This window comes from Mobula birostris, chromosome 28 (genome assembly GCF_030028105.1).
Source record: "Mobula birostris isolate sMobBir1 chromosome 28, sMobBir1.hap1, whole genome shotgun sequence".
NCBI lineage: Eukaryota > Metazoa > Chordata > Chondrichthyes > Myliobatiformes > Myliobatidae > Mobula > Mobula birostris.
In genome coordinates, this window is record NC_092397.1 from 21476887 (window position 1) to 21499000 (window position 22114).

The 22114-nt window shown below is 45.4% G+C and overlaps 1 long non-coding RNA gene across 1 annotated transcript; it reads right to left on the minus strand.

The window, feature by feature from the left end:
• Positions 1-4484: 4484 nt before the first annotated feature.
• On the minus strand, positions 4485-9016 carry LOC140188975 (uncharacterized). The gene is made up of 2 exons (XR_011883423.1): positions 8874-9016; positions 4485-5040 (listed from the first exon to the last, which is right to left on the minus strand). It is a non-coding gene; the product is annotated as an uncharacterized lncRNA (long non-coding RNA).
• Positions 9017-22114: the final 13098 nt, after the last annotated feature.

A 22114-nucleotide genomic window follows, 5' to 3' on the forward strand; every position in this document is an offset into this window, starting at 1 on the left:
CAGAAAAATCTAGAAAGGGGAGGGAGGAGTCGGAAATGGACCAGGTAAACTTGAGGGCAGGGTGAAAGTTGGAGGCAAAGTTAATAACCACATGGGTCCGAGCTATGCCTACCTTTTTGTTGGCTTTGTCGAACAATCTATGTTCCGAACCTATTCTGGCATCTGTCCCCCACTTTTCCTTTGCTACATCGGCGTTGCTTCCTGCACGCATGCTGAGCTCGTTGACTTTATTAACTTTCCCTCCAACTTTCACCCTTCCCTCAAGTTTTCCTGGTCCATTTCTGACAGCTCCCTCCCCTTTCTAGATCTTTCTGTCTCTATCTCTGCAGACAGCTTATCTACTGATGTCTACTATAAGCCTACTGACTCTCACAGCTATCTGGACTATTCCCCTTCTCACCCTGTCTCTTGCAAAAATGCCATCCCCTTCTCGCAATTCCTCCGTCTCTGCCGCATCTGCTCTTAGGATGAGGCTTTTCATTCCAGGACGAGGGAGATGTCCTTTTTTAAAGAAAGGGGCTTCCCTTCCTCCCCCATTTTACGCACATCTGCTCTCACTCCATCCTCCCACCACCCCACTAAGAATAGGGTTCCTGTGGTCCTCACCTACCACCCCACCAGCCTCCGGGTCCAACATATTATTCTCCGTAACTTCCGCCACCTCCAACGGGATCCCACCACTAAGCACATCTTTCCCTCCCCCTCCCCCGCTTTCCGCAGGGATCGCGCCCTACGCAACTCCCTTGTCCATTCGTCCCCACCATCCCTCCCCACTGATCTCCCTCCTGGCACTTATCCTTGTAAGTGGAACAAGTGCTACACATGCCCTTGCACTTCCTCCCTTACCACCATTGAGGGCCCCTGACAGTCCTTCCAGGTGAGGCGACACTTCACCTGTGAGTCGGCTGGGGTGATGTACTGCGTCCGGTGCTCCTGATGTGACCTTCTATATATTGGCAAGACCCGACGCAGACTGGGAGATCGTTTTGCTGAACACCTGCGCTCTGTCCGCCAGAGAAAGCAGGATCTTCCAGTGGCCACACATTTTAATTCCACATCCCATTCCCATTCTGACATGTCTATCCACGGCCTCCTCTACTGTAAAGATGAAGCCACACTCCAGTTGGAGGAACAACACCTTATATTCTGCCTGGGTAGCCTCCAACCTGATGGCATGAACATTGACTTCTCTAACTTCCACTAATGCCCCACCTCCCCCTCGTACCCCATCCGTTATTTATGTACACACATTCTTTCTCTCACTCTCCTTTTTCTCCCTCTGCCCCTCTGACTATACCCCTTGCCCATCCTCTGGGTTTTCCCCCCCCTCCACCTTTTCCTTCTCCCTGGGCCTCCTGTCCCATGATACTCTCATATCTCTTTTTCCAATCACCTGTCCAGCTCTTGGCTCCATCCCTCCCCGTCCTGTCTTCTCCTATCATTTTGGATCTCTCCCTCCCCCTCTCAAATCTCTTACTAGCTCTTTCTTCAGTTAGTCCTGACGAAGGGTCTCGGCCTGAAACGTCGAATGTACCTCCTCCTAGAGATGCTGCCTGGCCTGCTGTGTTCACCAGCAACTTTGATGTGTGTTGCTAGGACAAATACTGCATGGTTTCCTTAAGGGAAAATCTTGCCTGATGAACCTGCTGGAATTCTTTGAGAAGATTACATGTAGATTGGGTAAAGGGGATGCAGTCCATGTTGGATATTTGGACTTTCAGAAGGCCTTTGACAAGGTGCCACATATGAGGCTGCTTACCACATTAAGAGCCCATGGTATTACAGGAAAGTTACAAGCATTGATTGACTGGTAGAAGGCAGCGAGTGGTAATAAAAGGATCCTTTTCTGGTTGGTTGCCAGTAAGTAGTGGTGTTCTGCAGGAGTCAGTGTTCAACCGCTTCTTTTTGTGCTGTATATCAATGATATAGATGATGAAATAGATGGCTTTGTTGTCAAGTTTGCAGATGATATGAAGATTGGCGGAGGGGCAGGTAGTGTTGAGGAAATGGGTCGGCTGCAGAATGACTTAAACAGATCAGAAGATGGGCAAGAGAGTAGCGAATGAAATACAATGTCAGAAAATGCATGGTCATGCTCTTTGGTAGTAGAAATAAATGTGCAGACCTTTTTCTAAATGGGCAGAAAATCCAAAAATCTGAGATGCAAAAGGAATTGGCAGTCCTCGTGCAGAACAACCTAAAGGTTAACTTGCAGATAGAGTTGGTGATGAGGAAGGCAAATACAATAATTAACATTCCTTTCAAGGGGTCTCAAATATAAGAGCAGGGATGTGATGCTGAGGCTTTATAAGGCACTGGTGAGACCTCACCTTGAGTACAGTGAACAATTTTGGGCTCCTCATCTGGAAAAGATGTGGAGGCATTGGAGAGGGTTCAGAGGAGGTTCATAAGGATGATTCCAGGATTGAGAGTGTTAGCCTCTGAGGAATGTTTTATAGCTCTGGGTCCGTACTCGCTGGAATTTAGAAGGATGAGGGGGGATCTCATTGAATCCTTTCAAATGTTGAATGGACTAGACAGAGTAGATGTGGAAAAGCTGTTTCCCATTTTCCATGGCGAGGGAGTCTAAGACAAGTGGGCACAGCTTCAGGGTAGAGGGGCGCCCATTTAAAACAGAGATGCAGAGAAATTTCTTTAGCCAGAGTGTGGTGAATTTGTGGAATTTATTACCAGAGGCAACTGTGGGGGCCAGGTCGTTGGGTGTATTTAAGGCAGAGCTGGGTAGTTTCCTGATTGGATGGGGCATCAAAGGCTTCGGGGAAAAGGCCGAGGAGTGAGGCTGAGGAGGAGAAGCAAGGGTCAGCCATGATTGAATGGTGGGGCAGACTTGATGGGCCAAATGGCCTAATTCTGCTGCTATGTCTTATGGTCTTACTCAGTTAATCCAACAACCACAACGTAATCAATGAGACACCGCACCCAACCCAGTAACCAAATAACCAATGTGTAAACGACAACAACGTGTGCAAATACAAGAGAGAAAATAATAATAATCATAAAGAAATGAGAAATAAATAGAGAACATAAGATGCAGAAGTCGTGAAAGTGAGTCCATAGATTGTGGGAAACAGTTCAGTGATGAGTTTAGTGAAGTTAGATGGAGTGATCTCCACTGGTTCTGGTTTAAGGTGACACTGGTGAATCTCTTTTTCTAGTAAATGAATAGCCTGTAACTTCCCTTTGGACTTGGAGGCAATTTGATGTGGCAGAACAGAGGTGAGGCAGCGGACCCGTCACTGAGAGTGAGGAAGACACAAAGTTTGGTTGATTTAAACACCGGGCCCAAATGGAAACGTCAGGTACAGGCCAAATGGAGGCAGCGGGGACCAGGCCCCAGATCGTATCGAAGCAACTGAACCCAGTGTTTGGATGATGATTTCGGTGCCAGGCCAGATTGAAATGGTCAGTGTGTTGGGCCCGAGGCCAGGGACGAGCCGGTTCAGCTCGCTGCTCCATTCTGCGCTGAACTAAGCATCTGTGAAATGGACTCTCTGAGGATTTCAGTTCAAAATGCTACAGTATTTGCTTGTGTTTATTGTTTGCATGTATTTATTTTCCTTTCTGCACATTGGGTGTTTGACAGTCTTCTTGCTCTATTAGTGGGTTCTTTTGGCTTTCTTTGTTTTATGGCAGCCTGTTTGGAACGAACCTCAAGTTTGTAGAATATAAACATACTTTGATAATAAATGTACTTTGAACTTTGGTTGAAAAACCTGATGGTTGAGGGTTAAAATCAGTTCAAAAATTTAACAAAACTCAAAACTGATGATCTTTGCATTACAGGCCAGGATGCAGAAGAGTGGAAAATGACAAATATTCTTCCCCTTTTTAAGAACTTCAATCGGGACAAGACAGGAAACTATACCCTGGTGACTCTTACATTAGTGGTAGGGATATTCTTGGAAATGATTTTTAACAATAGGATCAACTTGTATCTGAGAAAGCATAAACACATTTGGAGTAGCGAAAATCTCTTTGCATGGACAACGTCAAGTCTTGCAAACTTGGTTGAATTTTTAAAGTGAGAAATTCAATTGCTGAGGGCCGAGTAGTGGCTATAGAACATGCGGACTCTGGTGAAGCTTTCAACAAATGCCCTGATCGAAAGCAGGAAGGCATACGGGCTGAATAGATATTTGGTAGAATATATTCAAAGTGTAGCTTGGTCAGAGAACACAGAACATAATGGTTGAGGGGTGTGATTCTGACTGGAGACCTGTGAACAGTGGTGCCCCACAAGAATCAGTGCTGGGAACTCTGTCCTGACGAAGGGTCTCGGCCTGAAACGTCGACTGTACCTCTTCCTAGAGATGCTGCCTGGCCTGCTGCGTTCACCAGCAACTTTGACGTGTCTGCTCTTTGTGAAGTGATTTGGATGAAAATTAAGCTGGGCTGATTTGTAGGTCTGAAGAGACACAGAAATTAGTGGAGTTGTGGGTACAGAGTAAGGTTCACACAGGATAGACATAGACATACTTTATTGATCCCGAGGGAAACTGGGTTTTGTTACAGCTGCACCAACCAAGTAGAGAGCAGAATTATAGAAATACAAAAACAACAAACAATCAAACACTAATATGCAAACTATGCCAGATGGAAATAAGTCCAGGACCAGCCTATTGGGTCAGGGTGTCTGACCCTCCACGGGAGGAGCTGCAAAGTTCGATGGCCACAGTCAGGAACAACCTCCCATGACGCCCAGTTGTATCTCGGTGGAATATGGCCGGAGTCCAACAGCAAAAAGTTCAATATCCAGGCTACAAACACGTTCTTCGATCGCAATATGACCAGGATTGCACCATCCATTGCGAACCAGAACAGCAAGCCCCCAACTCCTTTATGCTTACCGCTCTCAGTGCACTTCCGGTCAGCCTGAACGGTCTCGAAGCCCTCCATGGAAAAGTTGTGGTCGGGAATGTCCACGTGCAGTCCAAGTGGAGAACTCCTCTTCTCCATAAGCCTCTGTTGTCTCGACCCGGTCCGCTTTCCTCATTCAGGATGCAGCAGAATACAGACCAGCTGTAAATGCGGACAGAGAAATGGTAGATGAGCCAAAGAACTTTGGGAAGTCAGATTTCAGAGGTTTTCTTTGGAATTCCTCTCCCTGTTGGAGTAGTTGAAATGGCATTTATGGCAATGACAAGCTCCACCTCAAGAAGTGGGAGATCAGGGAGTCAGTCAGTGTCCCTGACAACTTCACATCAGGGAAATGCACCATCTGCAGCTCCTGACTGACCCTGTGAAGGACACGGAGCTGGAGATGGACAGATCTAGAGTTTCCAGGATGCTGAGACCAGAGTTTCAGTGAGTTGGTCACACCTGAGATCAGGCTGCAGATAGTTTAGTGACAACCATGACTGGAAAGAGGAAGGGACAGACAGTGCAATGTCTCCCTGTGGCTGTACACTCCTTTGGATATCCCTGAGAGGATGACAAACCAGAGCACAGCAGCCCGTCAGGTCGGTGGTACTGACAGCCCGGTCTGATGCTCTGAGTGAGGAAAGGACAAGCAGAGCAGTAATGACAGCACTCTCACAGTACAGGGGACATGCAGGAGATTCTGTGGCAGCAATAGAGATGCCAGGATAATGTGTCGCCTCCTGGGTACCAGGGTCAGGTACGTCTGAGAGATGCAGGATTTCCAAAAGATAGACTTGCCGGTAGAGTCGGTGGGAAGGAAGCCAAATGCAATATTTCATTCATTTCCAGAGGACTACTGCACAGAAGCAAAGATGTAATACTGAGGATTGATGAGGCATTGGCTCAATCACACTTGGAGTATTGTGAACTGTTTTGGGCCCCTTATCTAAAAGAGTATGTGCTAGCATTGGAAAGGGCCCGAAGGAGGTTCACAAGAATTATCCCAGCAATGAAAGGGTTAATGCATGAGGATGTTTGATGGCTCTCGGCCTGTCTGTACTCACTGGAGTTTAGAAGAAAGAGGGGATCTCATTGAAACCTATCAAATATTGAAAGGCTGAGATAGAGTGGCCGTGGAGAGGATGTTTCTGATAGTGGGGCATCTACAACCACAGGGCACATCCTCAGAATACTAGGACATCCTGTTAGAACAAAGATATGGAGTAATTTCCTTAGTAAAGGGTAGTGAATCTGAGCAGCCTATGTCAGGATGCTGTTCATTGAATACAGTTCAGCGTTTAACCCCATCATTCCCACAATCCTGATCAATAAGCTACAGAACCCAGTCCCTCTGCAATTGGATCCTCGACTTACTAAAGGAGAGACCACAATCTGTGTGGATTGGTGATAATATCTCCCCCTCGCTGATGATCAACACTGGTGCACCTCAGGGGTGTGTGCTTAGCCCACTGCTCTACTCTCTATATACCCATGACTGTGAGGCTAGGCATAGCTCAAATACCATCTACAAATTTGCTGATGACACAACCACTGTTGGTAGAAACTCAGATGGAGATGAGAGGGCACAGAGGAATGAGATATACCAGCTGTGGTGTCGCAGCGAGAACATTGCACTCAGTGTCAGTCAGACAAAAAGAGCTGATTGTCGACCTCAGGAAGGGTAAGACGAGGGAACACGAACCAATCCTCATGGAGGGATCAGAAGTGGAGAGAGGAAACAATTTCAAGTTCCTGGATATCAATATCTCTGAAGATCTAACCTGGTCCCAACATATTGATGCAGCTACAGTACAAAGAGGGCAAGACAGTGGATATATCTCATCAGGAGTTTGAAGATTTTTGGTTTGTCACTTTAAAACACTCAAAAACTGCTATAGGTGTATTCGATGCATAGCATTTATAATACACGTTATTTCTGTTTTTGCACTATAGTTAATCTACATAATATACATATCCATATACACACATACTGATCTATTTATTCTTTCTATATTTTCATGTACTGCATTGAACTGCTGCTGCTACATTAACAAATTTCATGACACATGCCGGTGGTAACAAACCTGATTCTGGTTCTGACTCTGAATTCACTGCCACAGACGGCTGAAGCCAATTCACTGGGTATATTTCATGTGGAGGTTCTCGACTGTGGGGAGGAAAAGAGGGTCTGAGAGGGTTCAGAGATCTGTCATGATCTCTTACTCCTGGCAGAATGGTGCAGCAGACTGGATGGGCCAAATGGCCTAATTCTGCTCCTGTGTTTTATGGTCTGATGGTCTCCGAGCAGCTGCAGGACATTTCAAATGGAAGGCTGAGCAGCCAGACATCGTGGTGGACGGTGCATGTTAGTAATAGCAATGTAGGGAGGAGGAGGGTTGTGGTCCTGTGCAGTGAATTTAGAGAAATAAGACAGAAACTAAGAAATAGTAAGCTGTGTATTACTCCCAGTGTCACTTGTGACGGGGAGATATAGAAAGATACCACTGATGAATGTGTGGCTGAGGAGCTGGTGCAGGGCAAGAGATTCAGTTTGATCGATCAATGGGGATAACTTCTAGGGATGATTGACAGAAACTGTTCACTCCCTCGGGTCTTCATGGGAAGGAACAGTTTTCTCCCTCCTGAAACTACAGGGAATAGTTTTAACGTGACAGGTTGGAGGTTTAAGGAGGATCTGAAGGGTGAGGTGATGGAGGTGGATAAATTTATCTGAGACATGCAGAGGTTAGAGAGACAGAGACAGTTTCCCTCGGTATAGGTGTAAATCTAAAGGGAATAGTTTTAATGTGAGGGGGGAGAGATTTAAAGGGGATCTGCAGGGTAAATATTTCACACAGAGAATAGCCGGTAATCCAAATGAGTCAGAGGAGATGGTGGAGGCAGAAACACACAAAGGCTCTGTTCACAAACACTTCTCAGAACCTATCATTCACTGTGTACATCCTGCCCCAGTTGAACTTCCAGGTGCTGGGTCCATTGTTGTTTTCCATCTGTATTAATGATCTAGATGAGAATGTGGTGAACTGGATCAGGAAGTTCGCAGATGACACCAAGATTAGTCGTGCAGTGGACAGTGAGGAAGGCTAACAAATCTTGACATACGATGTGGACTAGCTAGAAAAGTGGCAGATGGAATTTAATACACACAAGTATGAGGTGTTTCGAACATAGGATTAACGAGAGAAATGTATGGTTTAAAGAGGATCTGATGAAAACTGTCCTCTTTCCCCTTTCCCCACAAGGAGGTTACAATCTGGAACACACTGTCTGAGGGGGTGGTGCAGGCTGGTATTTAAGGACCATCTGGATGAGTGTTTGAATCACCAAGGCAGGGTAGGAGACAGACCAAGTGCTGAGTTAGTGGGGACAGATTCTCGATGGTCAGTATGGACATGCAGAAACCACTGACTGTGAAAGTGCAGTGGGAACCTGAAACACAGAACTTCAGGATGGACTCAGCTAAAACATTCAGAACCCAGTACGACGGATTTTTCTTGTACAAAGGTATTAATGGTCACATACTGAACCAAACCCCTCAAAAGGTTACCAAAATGTTGTGGTCAGGCTTTCATACCCCTCTGGGCCTTGCTCACTGAAGCCCCTGTGCATGTGCCTCTAATATTGTTACACAGTTCCCTGTATGTGGCATCACAGGTAGACAGGGTTGTGTGTTCTACTTGCCTTGTCAGCCAAAGAACTGCCTCTCATTAGAGTTGGACAAAACTGTTTAAAGACAGATTTAAAGGGGATCTGAGGGGTAAATATTTCACACAGAGAATAACTGGCATCCGGAATTAACTCCCAAAATAGAGTCACTGGTTTATACAGAAATGAAACAGTCTCTTCGGTACAACTCATCCCCGCCGACCAAGTCGTCGACCTGAACTCGGCCCATCTGCCTGCATTAGGCCCGTATCCCTCTCAACCTTTCCCATCCATGTGACTGTGCAAATATGTTTTAAATATTGTACCTGAGGCAGAGAGCCGGTGCAGTGAGGCGCTGACAGACACTCACTGTTCCGCGGGCAGGAAGAGGAGAGGCGGATCCCACAGCGGAGCCGAAACCCCAACAAGTGGAGACCGGCTCCACCATCTCGGACTTCCCGCACTGGACCGTTTCCAAGGAAACGACGGCGGTGACGGTTGGTCCCCTGTGACGTCACCGCGTGTCTGTCACGTGACGGGGCAGCGGGAGCTGTCAATCAGTGGAGCCGCCAGAAAACTCGGGAGCATCGTAAATAGAATCGGTCTGGGGAGGGTGGGGGCGGATTTCCAGGAACGGTGACTATCCCACCCCACCTCCGGGAAGTGACTGTAATATTCACATTTAATCTGACTCTTCGGTCCTAGAAATATTTAATGTTTGTATTTTGTATATTTCTGCGTGGATAGTCCTTTTAATTTTAGGTAAAAAAAACGTTGGAACTATATCACCTTCATCAACCTTCCTGGTAACTTCCTCAAAAACACTCTACAAGATTGGTTAGACATGACGTACCATGCACAAAGCCATATTAACTATCCCCAGTCAGTCCCTCTCTATCCAAATAATTATATCTATGGTTGCTTAGAATACCTTCCAATAACCTTCCAACAACTGATATTAGGCTCACTGGCCTATGATTTCTTGGCTAATTCGTAGACCCTTCCTTAAACAACAGAACAACATTAACTATCTTCCAATCCTCTAGTACCGCACCAGTGGATGAGGAGGTTTAAGATATCTCTGCTTGCACCCTGCAATTTATGCATTATCCTCCCACAAGGTCTGTGGGACCACCCTGTTGGGCCAGTAGATTTATTCACCCTAAGGCAGCAAACTTTTCCTCTTCTGTGATCTGTACAGGGTCCATGACCTCGCTGCAGCATTGTCTCACATATGTGTCCCTCTCCTGAGGATTTACAGCTGAACAAAATCTATCTCCTACAACTCTTGTGGCTCCAAATATAGAATACCAATCTTATCTTTCAGAGGACCAGTCTTGCCCCTTTCTATCCTTTTGCTCTTAATATATCTGTATAAATGCTTTTTTTCCTTCATCTTTTATGCAACAGTAAACACGTTTTCTTTTCACCTTCCTGATTTTCTTCTTACATCTTCTCCTGCATCTCTTAAACACCTTAAGTACCCCATTTGTTCCTGCCTCTCGAGACCTGCTACATACCGTACATCTGTCATTTTCTTAATCCACTCTCAATTTCTCTCAGAAACAAGGGCCAAGGTTCAATCTGTTAGCCTTGCCTTTTATTCTGAAAGAAGATACAAATTCTGTACTCTCAGAATTTCACTTTTGAAATCCTCCCACTTACAAATCACACCTTTGCCAGAAAATAACCTATCCCAACCCACACTTGCCAGATCCTCCTCGTACCATAAAATTGGCCTTTCTCCAATTTTGAACCTCAACCTGAGTACCTGACCTATACTCTTCCATAATTACATTGAAACTAATGGCATTATGATTACAAGATCCAAAGTATTCCCCTGCACAAACTTCTGTGACCTGCCCTATCTCATTGCCTAACTGGAGATCTGGTATCACACTCTCTCCAGTTGGAACTTCTGTGTACTGATTAAGGAAACTTCCCTGAGACAAATTTGACAAACTCATCCCATCCAGCCCTTTTATGGTATGGATGTCACACTGAATATGTGGAACTTTGAAATCGCACACTATCAGAACTTTAATTTTCTTGTAACAGTCTGTGATCTCTCTACAAGTTCTCTCTGCTAAATCCCACAGACTGTTGGGTTGTCTATAATATAATCCCATTCCTTTCTTAATTCCTCAGTTCTACCCATAAAAGCTCATGAGACAACCTCTCCTGTCTACCCTGACTGAGCACTATTGTGACATTTTCCCTGACTAGTAATGCCACCTCACCCCCTTTAATCCCTTCTGCTCTATGACATCTAAAACAATGGAAGCCTGGAACACTGACCTGCCAGTCCTGCCCCTCCTGCAATCAAGCCTCACTAATGACATAATTCCACATGTTGATCCATGCACTGACCTCATCTGTCCTTTCCTACAATACTCCTTGTGTTGAAATATACGCAGCTCAGGACATCAGTCCTACCTTGCTCAAGCTTTTCATTCCTGACTTTGTACGTGGGGTTAACAACATCTTTTCACACAACCACTCCACTATCTGTTCTGGTGCTCTGGTTCCCATCCCCTTGAAACTCTCATTTAAACCAACACCCCTAGTAAACCTTCCCACTAGGATATTAGTCCCCCTCAAGTTCAGAAGAGAACCCAGTGATACGGAAATCTGAAGCCCTCCCTCCTGCACCAACTCCTGAACCTCTATAAACTGTATGATCTTCCTATTTCTGACATCACTGGCATGTAGCACAGGTAGCAATCCTGAAATTCACAACCCTGTGGATCTTGTGCTTTATGTAGCACCCAACTTTGCAGGACCTCGTCAATAACCCTCACCAGGTCATTGGTACACAAGTGAATCACAACCTCAGGCTGCTCACCCTCCCACTTAAGAATGCTGTGAAATCGACCTGAGATGTCTCTGATCCTGGCAACCGGGAGGCAGCAACCATCTGGGAATCTTGTTCTCATTCATGTAAACTCCTTTCTATTCCCCTAACCAATGAAACCCCATCACTACAGCTCACCTCTTCTCCCCACTTCCCTCCTGAATTACTGAGCCAGACTCACTCACAGTGACCTGACCCATGTGGCCCACAGTATTCCAAAGTGGTATACGTGTTGTTGATGGGAACAGCCACAAGGGTACTCTGCACTGCCTTCCTATTCACTCTCCCCCTCCTGACAACCATCCCACATCTTGGGTTTAATCACTTCCCTCATGTGCTGTCTATCAACAACTCAGTCTCTCGGGGGATCCAGAGTCCATTCAGTTCAATCTCCAACTCCTCAGCACGGCCTGATAAAAGTTTCAGCTTTATGCCTTCTAGCAACAGTAGTCATCAAGGACACTGGATGTCTCCATTTCTTCAGTCGTAGAAGAGAGCATAACAGAGGGTCATTCACTGATGGGGTTATAGCACAGACCTCCCAAGACAGTCTTGTTACATGCACGTGCAGTTCAACTCTTTGAATGATAATGCAGAAAGTTTGAAGTTAATAACTCATCTCCTTCTACCTTCAGCCATGAACTTATCAATTACCCCTCGTATGTCTATTTTAATGCGAGAAGTATTATAAATAAAGCAGATGAACTTAGATCGTGGATCAGCACATGGAGCTATGATGTTGTGGCCATTACATGGATGGTACAGGAGCAGGAATGGCTTTAGGTGTTTCAGAAAGGATAGGGAGGGAGGCAAAAGCGGTGGGGGTTTGGCACTGTTGATCAAGGATAGTGTCACGGCTGCAGTAAAGGAGGAAGACATGGAGGGGTTGTCTATGGAGTCTCTGTGGGTGGAAGGTAGGAACAGGAAGGGGCCAAAAACTCGACTGTGTGTTTTTATAGACCACCCAATAATAACAGGGACATCGAGGAGCAGATGGGGAAACAGATTCTGGAAAGGAGTAATAGTAAGTGTTCTTCCAGTGGGAGATTTTAATTGCCCAAGTATTGATCAGCATCTCCCAAAAGTGAGGGTTTAGATGGGGTAGAGTTTGCTAGGTGTGTTCAGGAAGGTTTCTTGACACAACATGTAGATAACCCTACAAGAGGAGAGGCTGTATTTGATCTGGTATTGGGAAGTGAACCTGGTCGGGTGTCAGGTCTCTCAGTGGGAGAGTATTTTGGAGATAGTGATCACAATTCTATCTCCTTTACCGTAGCATTGGAAAGAGATAGGAACAGACAAGTTAAGAAAATGTTTAATTGGAGTAAGGGGAAATATGAGGCTATCAGGGAGGAACTTGGAAGCATAAATTGGAAACAAATGTTCTCAGGGAAAGGTACGGAAGAAATATGGCAAATGTTCAGGGGATATTTGCGTGGGATTCTGAGTCGATACGTTCCAATGAGACATGGAAAGGATGGTAGGGTACTAGATCCGTGGTGTACAAAAGCTGCTGTTAATCTGGTCAAGAAGAAAAGAACAGCTTACAAAAGGTTCAAAAAACTTGGTAATAATAGGAATCTAGAAGATTATGAGGCTTGCAGGAAGGATTTTAAGAATGAAATCAGGGGAGCGAGAAGCAGCTATGAGAAGGCCTTGGAGGGTAGGATTAAGGAAAACACCAAGGCATTCGACAAGTATGTGAAGAGCCAGAGGCTAAGACGTGAGACAATAAGACCAACCAAGTGTGACAGTGGAAAAGTGTGTATGGAACCGGAGGAGATGGCAGAGTAATTAATGAATACTTTGATTCAGTATTCACTACGGAAAAGGATCATAGCGATCGTAGGGATGACTTGCAGCAGATTGAAAAGCTTGAGCATGTAGATATGAAGAAAGAGGATGTGCAGAGCTTTTGGAAAGCATCAGGTTGGATACATCACCGGACCAGAAGAGATGTACCCCAGGCAACTCTGGGCGGCGACGGAGAAGATTGCTGAATGTCTGGCGATGATCCTCGCATCATCAATGAGGATGGGAGAGGTTTCGGAGGATTGGAGGGTTGCAAATGTTGTTCCCTTATTCAAGAAAGGGAGTTGGGATAGCCCAGAAAATTATAGGCCAGTGATTCTTACTTCAGTGTTTGGTAAGTTGATGGAGAAGATCCTGAGAGGCAGGTTTTGTGAACATTTGGAGAGGCATAATATGATTAGGAATAGTCAGCATGGCTTTGTCAAAGCAGACTGTTCCTTATGAGCCTGACTGAATATTTTGAGGATTCAGAATGTATTATTGGGCTGTTAATATACTTTATGTGTGTTCTTGGTTATATTGGACTGATAAAATTAAACAACCACCTTGGGTTTATTTGGAATTGAAAGCTGTGAAACAATTTTCTTAACTTTGTTATTAGGAGCTTCTTTACCTGTGCAATTAGCCAAAATTTCTAATCCAAATTTATATCCTATCATTAAGCAGTCATTACGAATTTGGTACCAATTTCATATTTTTTTTAATCTTAAGAAATTTAACCTTCTTAGTTTAATTTATTGAAACTGTTTATTTTAACCTTCACTTAGTGATCCTACCTTTTCTCTTTGGAGGAATAAAGGAGTTTATTCCTTCATGTATCTGTTCCAAGTTGCTTAAGGACAACAAAGTCACGGCATTGGAGTGGCCATCACAAAGCCCTGACATCAATCCAATAGAAAGTTTGTGGGCAGACCTGAAAAAGCGTGTGCAAGCAAGGAGGCCTACAAACCTGACTCAGTTACACCAGCTCTGTCTGGAGGAATGGAACAAAATTCCAGCAACTTACACTGAGAAGCTTGTGGAAGGCTACCCAAAACGTTTGACGGAAGTTAAACAATTTAAAGGCAACACTACCAAATACTAACAAAGTGTATGCAAACTTCTAACCAACTGGGAAACTGATGAAAGAAATAAAAGCTGAAATAAATCATTCTCTCCACTATTATTCTGACATTCACATTCTTAAAATACAGTAGTGATCCTAACTGACCTAAAACAGGGAATATTTTCTCGGATTAAATGTCAGCAATCGTGAGAAACTGAGTTTAATTGTATTTGGCTAAAGTGTATGTAAACTTCTGACTTTAACTGTAGTATTAATGGCAAGACTCTTGTCCATGTGGAGGATCAGAGGGACCTTGGGTTCCGAGTCCATAGGACACGCAAAGCTACTACTCAGGTTGACTCTGTGGTTAAGAAGGCATACGGTGCATTAGCCTTCATCAACAGTGGGATTGAGTTTAAGAGCCAAATGATAAGGTGCAGCTCTACAGGACCCTGGTCAGACCCCACTTAGAGTTATGACGAAAGACCAAGTTATTAGAAGATTGATGCTGATGAGAGAGATAAGAGAGACAAAAGGGAGAAGCGTTCAAAATGTTAATGAGAGACGAGAGAGATTAACGAAAAGAGACACAGTTCCGAGTATTAACAGACCGGTTGCTTTGAACCTGAACTGTTTGAAGTTTGATGGACAGATGAAACCCCAGCAGGGGGATAAAAAGAACAGGTTCGCTAAGGCACAACAGACATCACGAGATCACGAGATAACGAGACCCTGGAAGTGCGGTGTGCCCCCACAAGTTGGTGGAAATTTGAAGGTGAGGTCGCGGGACCGACCATAGATGCACAGGGTGAAAAAGTACGATCGGCGGGAACCTGGTGTGTGTGTCCACCCTTGCCTGGGTGCCCGGCTCACCGCGGAAGAACGATCGTATCCAGAACAGAGGGGTCACAGTCGGTGACCTCAGAAGACATTAAAAAGGGCTCGCCCTAAGGCTAACTGTGAGGAATATCAAAGGTCTGTTTGAATCCGATTTGCATATCATCATTCGCTCTCTCTCTCTCTCTCTCTCCAACAGCACCACAGCAATTGCTGCGAACTGTACTGAGCTGAACTAAACTCTGCGTCACTTGAGACTGGTCATTTTACCCCTAGACTGCGATAGAGCTTAATTGATTCCTATTACCCTAGTTCTGTGTACATGTGTGTTTTATCATTGCTAACCCGTTGCATTTATATCCTTACGATTAGAGTACTGTGTTACTTATTTCTTTAATAAAACTTCCTTAGTTCCAGTAATCCAGACTCCAACTAAGTGGTCCATTTCTGTTGGTTTGGCAACCCAGTTATGGGGTACGTAACATAAGTGGGGGCTCATCTGGGATTTTGAACGCTAAATTTGGGACGGGGTAAATTGATTGGGTTAAAATTCCCAAAGAAAGAAAGAGCAAACAGCAGAAATGGAGATTGAGGAATTTCTAAAGGCGCCGACCTTGGAGGCATTAGAGGATGCCAGGAAATCAGAATTGGCAACTGTGGCCAAACATTTGAATCTTTTTAAAGGGAATTCGACAATGAGGAGAGCAGAGATGCACAGAGCTATCGTAAAGCACTATGTATCTAAAGGTGTGTTTCCCCAAGGGGAGCTGGAGGTGGTATCTATGGGAAAACCTGGTGCAGAAGCAGTACAGGTGCAGATTGAAAAATTGAGACTCGAGCACGAGTTCTGGGTAAAGCAGCTGGAGTGAGAAGAGAAGCAGTTAGAACGCGAAGAGAGAATAAAACAGTTGGAGCGAGAAGAGAGGGACAGGCAGTTAGAACAAGAAGTGAGAGAGAAACAGAGGGAAAGGGAATTTGAGCTAGAGAAGTTAAAGATGACAATAGCACAGGGGCCCATGTCGATCCAAGGTGGAGGGTTCAGGGCGACCCAGGAGGTTAGGCTGGTTCCCCCATTTGAGGAGACCTATGTTGATGGGTACTTTCTCCATTTTGAAAAAGTTGCTGCAAGTCAGGACTGGCCGAGGGATAGTGGGCTGTTTTCCTTCAGAGTGTACTTAAAGGAAAAGCCCAACAAGCTTACTCAGCCTTGTCCTCAGAAGAAGCCCAGAGGTATGATGAGGTGAAAGAGGCCATACTCAGGATTTATGAGTTGGTCCTGGAGGCATACCGGCAGAAGTTCCGGAATGCGAGGAAGCAGTGGGGCCCGCACGTATTTAGAGTTTGCCCGTGAGATGCAGATGTATTGTGAGCGTTGGTGCGCCTCGAAAGGGGTCAATGGGGATTATGACAGACTGCTACAGCTAATACTGATTGAGCAGTTTAAAGGTTGTGTCCCTGAAGGTATGAGGCCCTACCTAGATGAGAGCAAGGCAGAAACCTTTGCCGCAATTGCTAAGTTAGCAGATGAATACGCGTTAACGCACAAAGCGAAATTTACCCCGAGTAAAGGCTACCAGAAGGGTAGTCAAGGGGGCGGGGAGAGTCCGCCAGAAAAGTGAGAAAGTTAGCCGGGGACTAGTGAGAAGGATAAGGAAGACAGGAAGCAGTTTGTTAGGAAGTCTTCTGGGGTTGTATGCTATAATTGCGGGAAAGCCGGACACTTTGCGTCCAGGTGCTTTGCCCCAAAGAAGGAGACGGGGAAAGGGAAAACGATGGTTCCAACTGGCTGTATTGAGCTGGAAAACAACCCGCTAGGGAAAGGAAGAAGAAGTCTGATAAAGTTCAGGAAAGGCGCGAGAGGTTTATCTCAGCCGGATTGGTGTTGGTGAAGGAGGGGTTAAATCCAGTTCCAATACGGATCTGGAGAGACACTGGAGCTTATCAGTCATTGATATTAAAGAGTGTGTTGGACTTTAGTTCAGAAACCCAGACTGGGGAGGTCAGGGTGATAAAAGGTATTGGGAAAGGGACTGAAGCAGTACCTTTGCACCAGATACACCTAAAAAGCGACTTGGTCTCCGGACCGGGCACGATCGGGGTGAGGCCCGAACTACCGATGGAAGACGTGGAGGTCTTACTTGGTAATGACCTCGCCGGCAGAGAGGTGTACCCAGCAGTAAAACTGACAAGCCAGCCTGCCAGTATTGAGGCCCCACCCATGGACTCACAGGTTTATCCTGTTTGCGCAGTGACTCGGCGCATGTCCAGAAAGGCTGCCGAAGCTAATATAGATTTAGCTGAGACGTTTTTACCAACCTTGTACCAGGAGGGGTTAGAAAGTAAGAGAGAGCGTAGTGAAACAGGAGGAAGTGAAGGAGTTGAGTTAGATTTATCATTGGCAAGGAAGGAATTTGTACAGGCACAGGAGCGAGACGAGGAGCTGATGGTTTTGACGGAGGCAGCTCTCTCCGAAGCAGAATTAAGAAGGGAGCCAATGGGCTATTATGTGAAGGAGGGAGTACTAAGGAGGAAATGGAGACCAAGTACCGTGCCCGCAGATGAGAAATGGGGGGAGGTGCCGAAAATTTATGGGGATGAGATTCTTAACCTGGCCCACAAGATACCCCTGGGTGGACATTTTGGGGTGAGGAAAACAGTCGATCGAATCATGAAAGAGTTCTACTGGCCGCACATGAGGAAGGATGTTATTGACTATTGCAGACGTGAGGTAACACAGTTACAGGCTATTAACATGTTAAAAGCCTACCACGATCAGAAAGCAGATCTAGTTGGTGTTATCACGAAAATTAATGAGGCTAGGGTGCCACCTGATAAGGGGAAAACTCATTTTGAAAAGATGAGTGTGGTGCCGACCAGATGGGAGAACTCTATTGCGTTGGCCAACTTTGCTGATGAGTTCTCTCACTTAATCCCCGAACAAAGTGAGCTGCCGATAAAGCCAATTAAACCGCATGCACACGTATGACCGGATGTCCCGAGGCGATGCAAAGAGCCGGGACATGGTGTTGTTGTCACATCAGGTCAGCCTAGTGAGCAACACTCCTACAGGATGATTAATTCAGTGACAAAAGGCTAAAGAACGCAGAAGCGTATATTGGTGATTTAGTGGTCTGGAGTGACACGTGGGAGGAGCACATTGTGGCACTGTTTAAAAATCTGTTTGAAGCCAGCCTGATAGTGAACCTCGCAAAAAGTGAATTCGGCCACGGAAAAATCACTTGTCTGGGACTTGTGGTAAGACAGTGGCAGCTGGCACTGATGCAGGCTAAGGTGCGGGCTATCTCAGAAGTCCCCACCCCGACAGACAAGAGAGCCCTGAGAAGGTCCTTGGAGATGGTAGGGTACTATCGGAAGTTTTGCAAAAAAATAACCTTGCAGATACTACCCTCCCTCTTACTAAGCTCTTGCCAAAGAATGCTAAATTGGTGTGGGACGACTCTTGTTATCTTCGTCCGGGACGAAAACCACTGAGAAGTTACACTGATCACAACTCATTAGTGTTTTTGGCCACTGTGAAGTTTGTTAAGTTGGAGCCTGGTTTTAGAGGATTATTAAAATAACACATATAAAAGGAACGGAAAGGTGATGGCTGACTGTCTGTCAAGGTGTTGACAACTAAAGTTCTCTGTATTAGCCATATAGCTGATGACCATGTATACTTGTGTGTATCTAACAATGTATTCATGCCTATAATTTTTACCCCGGTAAAAATCCTTTGAGGATAAGTGTGTGACGAAAGACCAAGTTATCAGAAGATTGATGCTGATGAGAGAGATAAGAGAGACAAAAGGGAGAAGCGTTCAAAATGTTTATGAGAGACGAGAGAGATTAACGAAGAGAGACGAGAGAGATTAACGAAAAGAGACAGTTCCGAGTATTGACAGACCGGTTGCTTTGAACCTGAACTGTTTGAAGTTTGATGGGCAGCTGATATCCCAGCAGGGGGATAAAAGGAACAGGTTCGCTAAGGCACAACAGACACCACGAGATCACGAGATCACGAGACCCTGGAAGTGTGGTGTGCCCCCACAAGTTGGTGGAACTTTGGAGGTCTGTCGCGGGACCGACCATAGACGCATAGGGTGAAAGGGTACGATCGGCGGGAACCTGGTGTGTGTGTCCGCCCTTGCCTGGGTGCCGGGTTCACCGCGGACGAACGATCGCATCCAGAACGGAGCGGTCACAGTCGGTGACCTCAGAAGGCATTAAAAAGGGCTCACCCGAAAACTGACTGCGAGGAATATCAAAGGTCTGTGTGAATCCAATTTGCATATCATCATTCTCTCTCTCTCTCTCTCTCTCTCTCTCTCTCTCTCTCTCTCTCTCTCTCTCTCTCTCTCTCTCTCTCTCTCTCTCTCTCTCTCTCTCTCTCCCCCCCCCCCCAACGGCACAACAGTGATTGCTGTGAACTGTACTGAGCTGAACTGAACTCTGCGTCACTTGAGACTGATCATTTTACCCCTAGACTGCGATAGAGCTTGATTGATTCCTATTATCCTAGTTCTGTGTACATGTCTGTTTTATCATTGCTAACCCATTGCATTTATATCCTTACGATTAGAGTACTGTGCCACTTATTTCTTTAATAAAACTTCCTTAGTTCCAGTAATCCAGACTCCAACTAAGTGGTCCATTTCTGCTGGTTTGGCAACCCAGTTACGGGGTACGTAACAGAGTACTGTGATCAATTCTGGTCACCTCACTAAAGGATGTGGAAACCATAGAGAGGGTGCAGAGACTTACAAGGATGTTGCCTGCAGTGGGAGCATGCCTGATGAGAATAGGCTGAGTGAACTCTGCCTTTTGTCCTTGGAGTGACGGAGGATGAGATGTGACCTGATAGAGGTGTAGAAGATAACGAGAGGCATTGATCATGTGGATAGTTAGAGTTTTTTTTTCCCAGGGCTGAACTTGCTCACGCGAGAGGACATAGTTTTATAGTGCTTGGAAGTAGGTACAGAGGAGATGTCAAGGGCAAGTTTTTTTTATGCAGAGAGTAGTGTGTGTATGAAATGGGCTGCCGGCAGATGGATACATGGAGCTTAGAAAAATAGAGGGCTATGGGTAAGCCGAGGTAGTTCTACAGTAAGGATATCTTTGGCACAGTCTGCATTCTTGTTTCTCTTTCTGCTGGTGACATTTCCAAAATGTTTGGAAATTGAAACACACATAATTCAAGATTCTCCTTTATCAACTCTCTGTTACTTCCTGAGAGATGCCCAGTGTGAGGGAGGGGATAGATAGTGTCTGTGAATAGCAGTCCACTATCAGGGTTGTATAGGTGTCTGTCCTTGAAATGCCTGTGTTGTAGAAGTGTTTAATGGTGGAGTACAGTGCTGGTTATGTACAGGTCCGGGTGCTCACTGCACAGTGCTGTGAGTATCATAGGCCTGTGTCCTGGTAATGAAGGTTTAAATATTGTAAAGTTCACTCTCCCTGTATTCAACTGCTGCCTTTCTTGAGCAGTCACATATGCAGGGCATGTTCATACCAGAGAAAGACTCTTTCCTCCCCCTTGCAGTATACGCCAGATATTGTTACGTTCTGTTTCCTTACAGTACGGTACCAGCAGTTTAAACATCATTTTTTACCTGCATGTGGTCTGTATATCCCAACGGACTAAATAACCCACAGGATTTATCCATCTAAATGGTCTGAGCGTCCCAACAGCACCTCCTCTTTAGTATCAACATGCCAGAGAATATCACCATACCCCTTTTCTGATCACGCTGTCCTCCATGTCTTTCTCCTTAGTGAACAACAATGCAATGTGTTCATCTTCTACCTCGCATGCTAACTCTGGCTCCAGGCATAAACTCAGTGTAGTCATTTTCTGGTCACCATTTACTTTCCTTATTCACAGTGTAACTTGTTTCTTGCTTCTGGTATGGTCCTCCAAGACCCTGTCTAATTTCATCTTCCTCAACCTTACACATGACTCCTCTTGCATTTTTAAACATGTACAATATTTCTCATCAACCTTTGTTCCTGAATGTCCCTGTCCTTCTTTACCTTCCTCACAGGCACAGGGAACTCCTGAATTCTGACCGGCTGGACTGTAAGTGTCGCTCGCATGTCAGATTATCACTTAACATTATCTCCATCCAGTAACATCAGCTCACAGACAACTCCCTATGACTCCTGCTCAATTCTATAATATGTCTTCAACAAACTTACATTCATCTAGTTGCAGGTCCATTTTTATCCTTATCAATAACCATCTTAAAACTTTCTGCATTATCATTGTTATTTATTTTTCCCCAATGAATCTCCAATCATCTTGTCAGGCTTATTCCCCAATACTACACCAAATATGCCCCCACACTGGTGGACCATCTATACACTTTTTCTGGAAACCTTCCTGAACACATAACAAATAATGCCCCGTCCAAGCCTCAGGTGGTAAAGGAGTCCCTGTCATTTGGAGAAGATTATTCACCCACTACAGCTACTCTATTGTTTTTACATTAGACCATAACCTGCTGACTCATCTTTTCCTCTCTCTTACTGGCTATTGTAAGGTCTACAGTATAATCCCATCACAGTGATTGCGCCTTTCTTATTCCTGATTTCTACCCACATTGTCTTACTGGATGAGCCTCTGGGATGACCTCAAACTTGTGACGTTCTGCCTGTTCAGAGGTACAGCTCTCCAAACAACAGGAATTCTGCAGATGCTGGAAATTCAAGCAACACACATCAAAGTTGCTGGTGAACGCAGCAGGCCAGGCAGCATCTGTAGGAAGAGGTGCAGTCGACGTTTCAGGCCGAGACCCTTCGTCAGGACTAACTGAAGGAAGAGTGAGTAAGGGATTTGAAAGTTGGAGGGGGAGGGGGAGATCCAAAATGATAGGAGAAGACAGGAGGGGGAGGGATGGAGCCAAGAGCTGGACAGGTGATTGGCAAAAGGGGATACGAGAGGATCATGGGACAGGAGGTCCGGGAAGAAAGACAAGGTGGGGGGGGTTTCCAGAGGATGGGCAAGAGGTATATTCAGA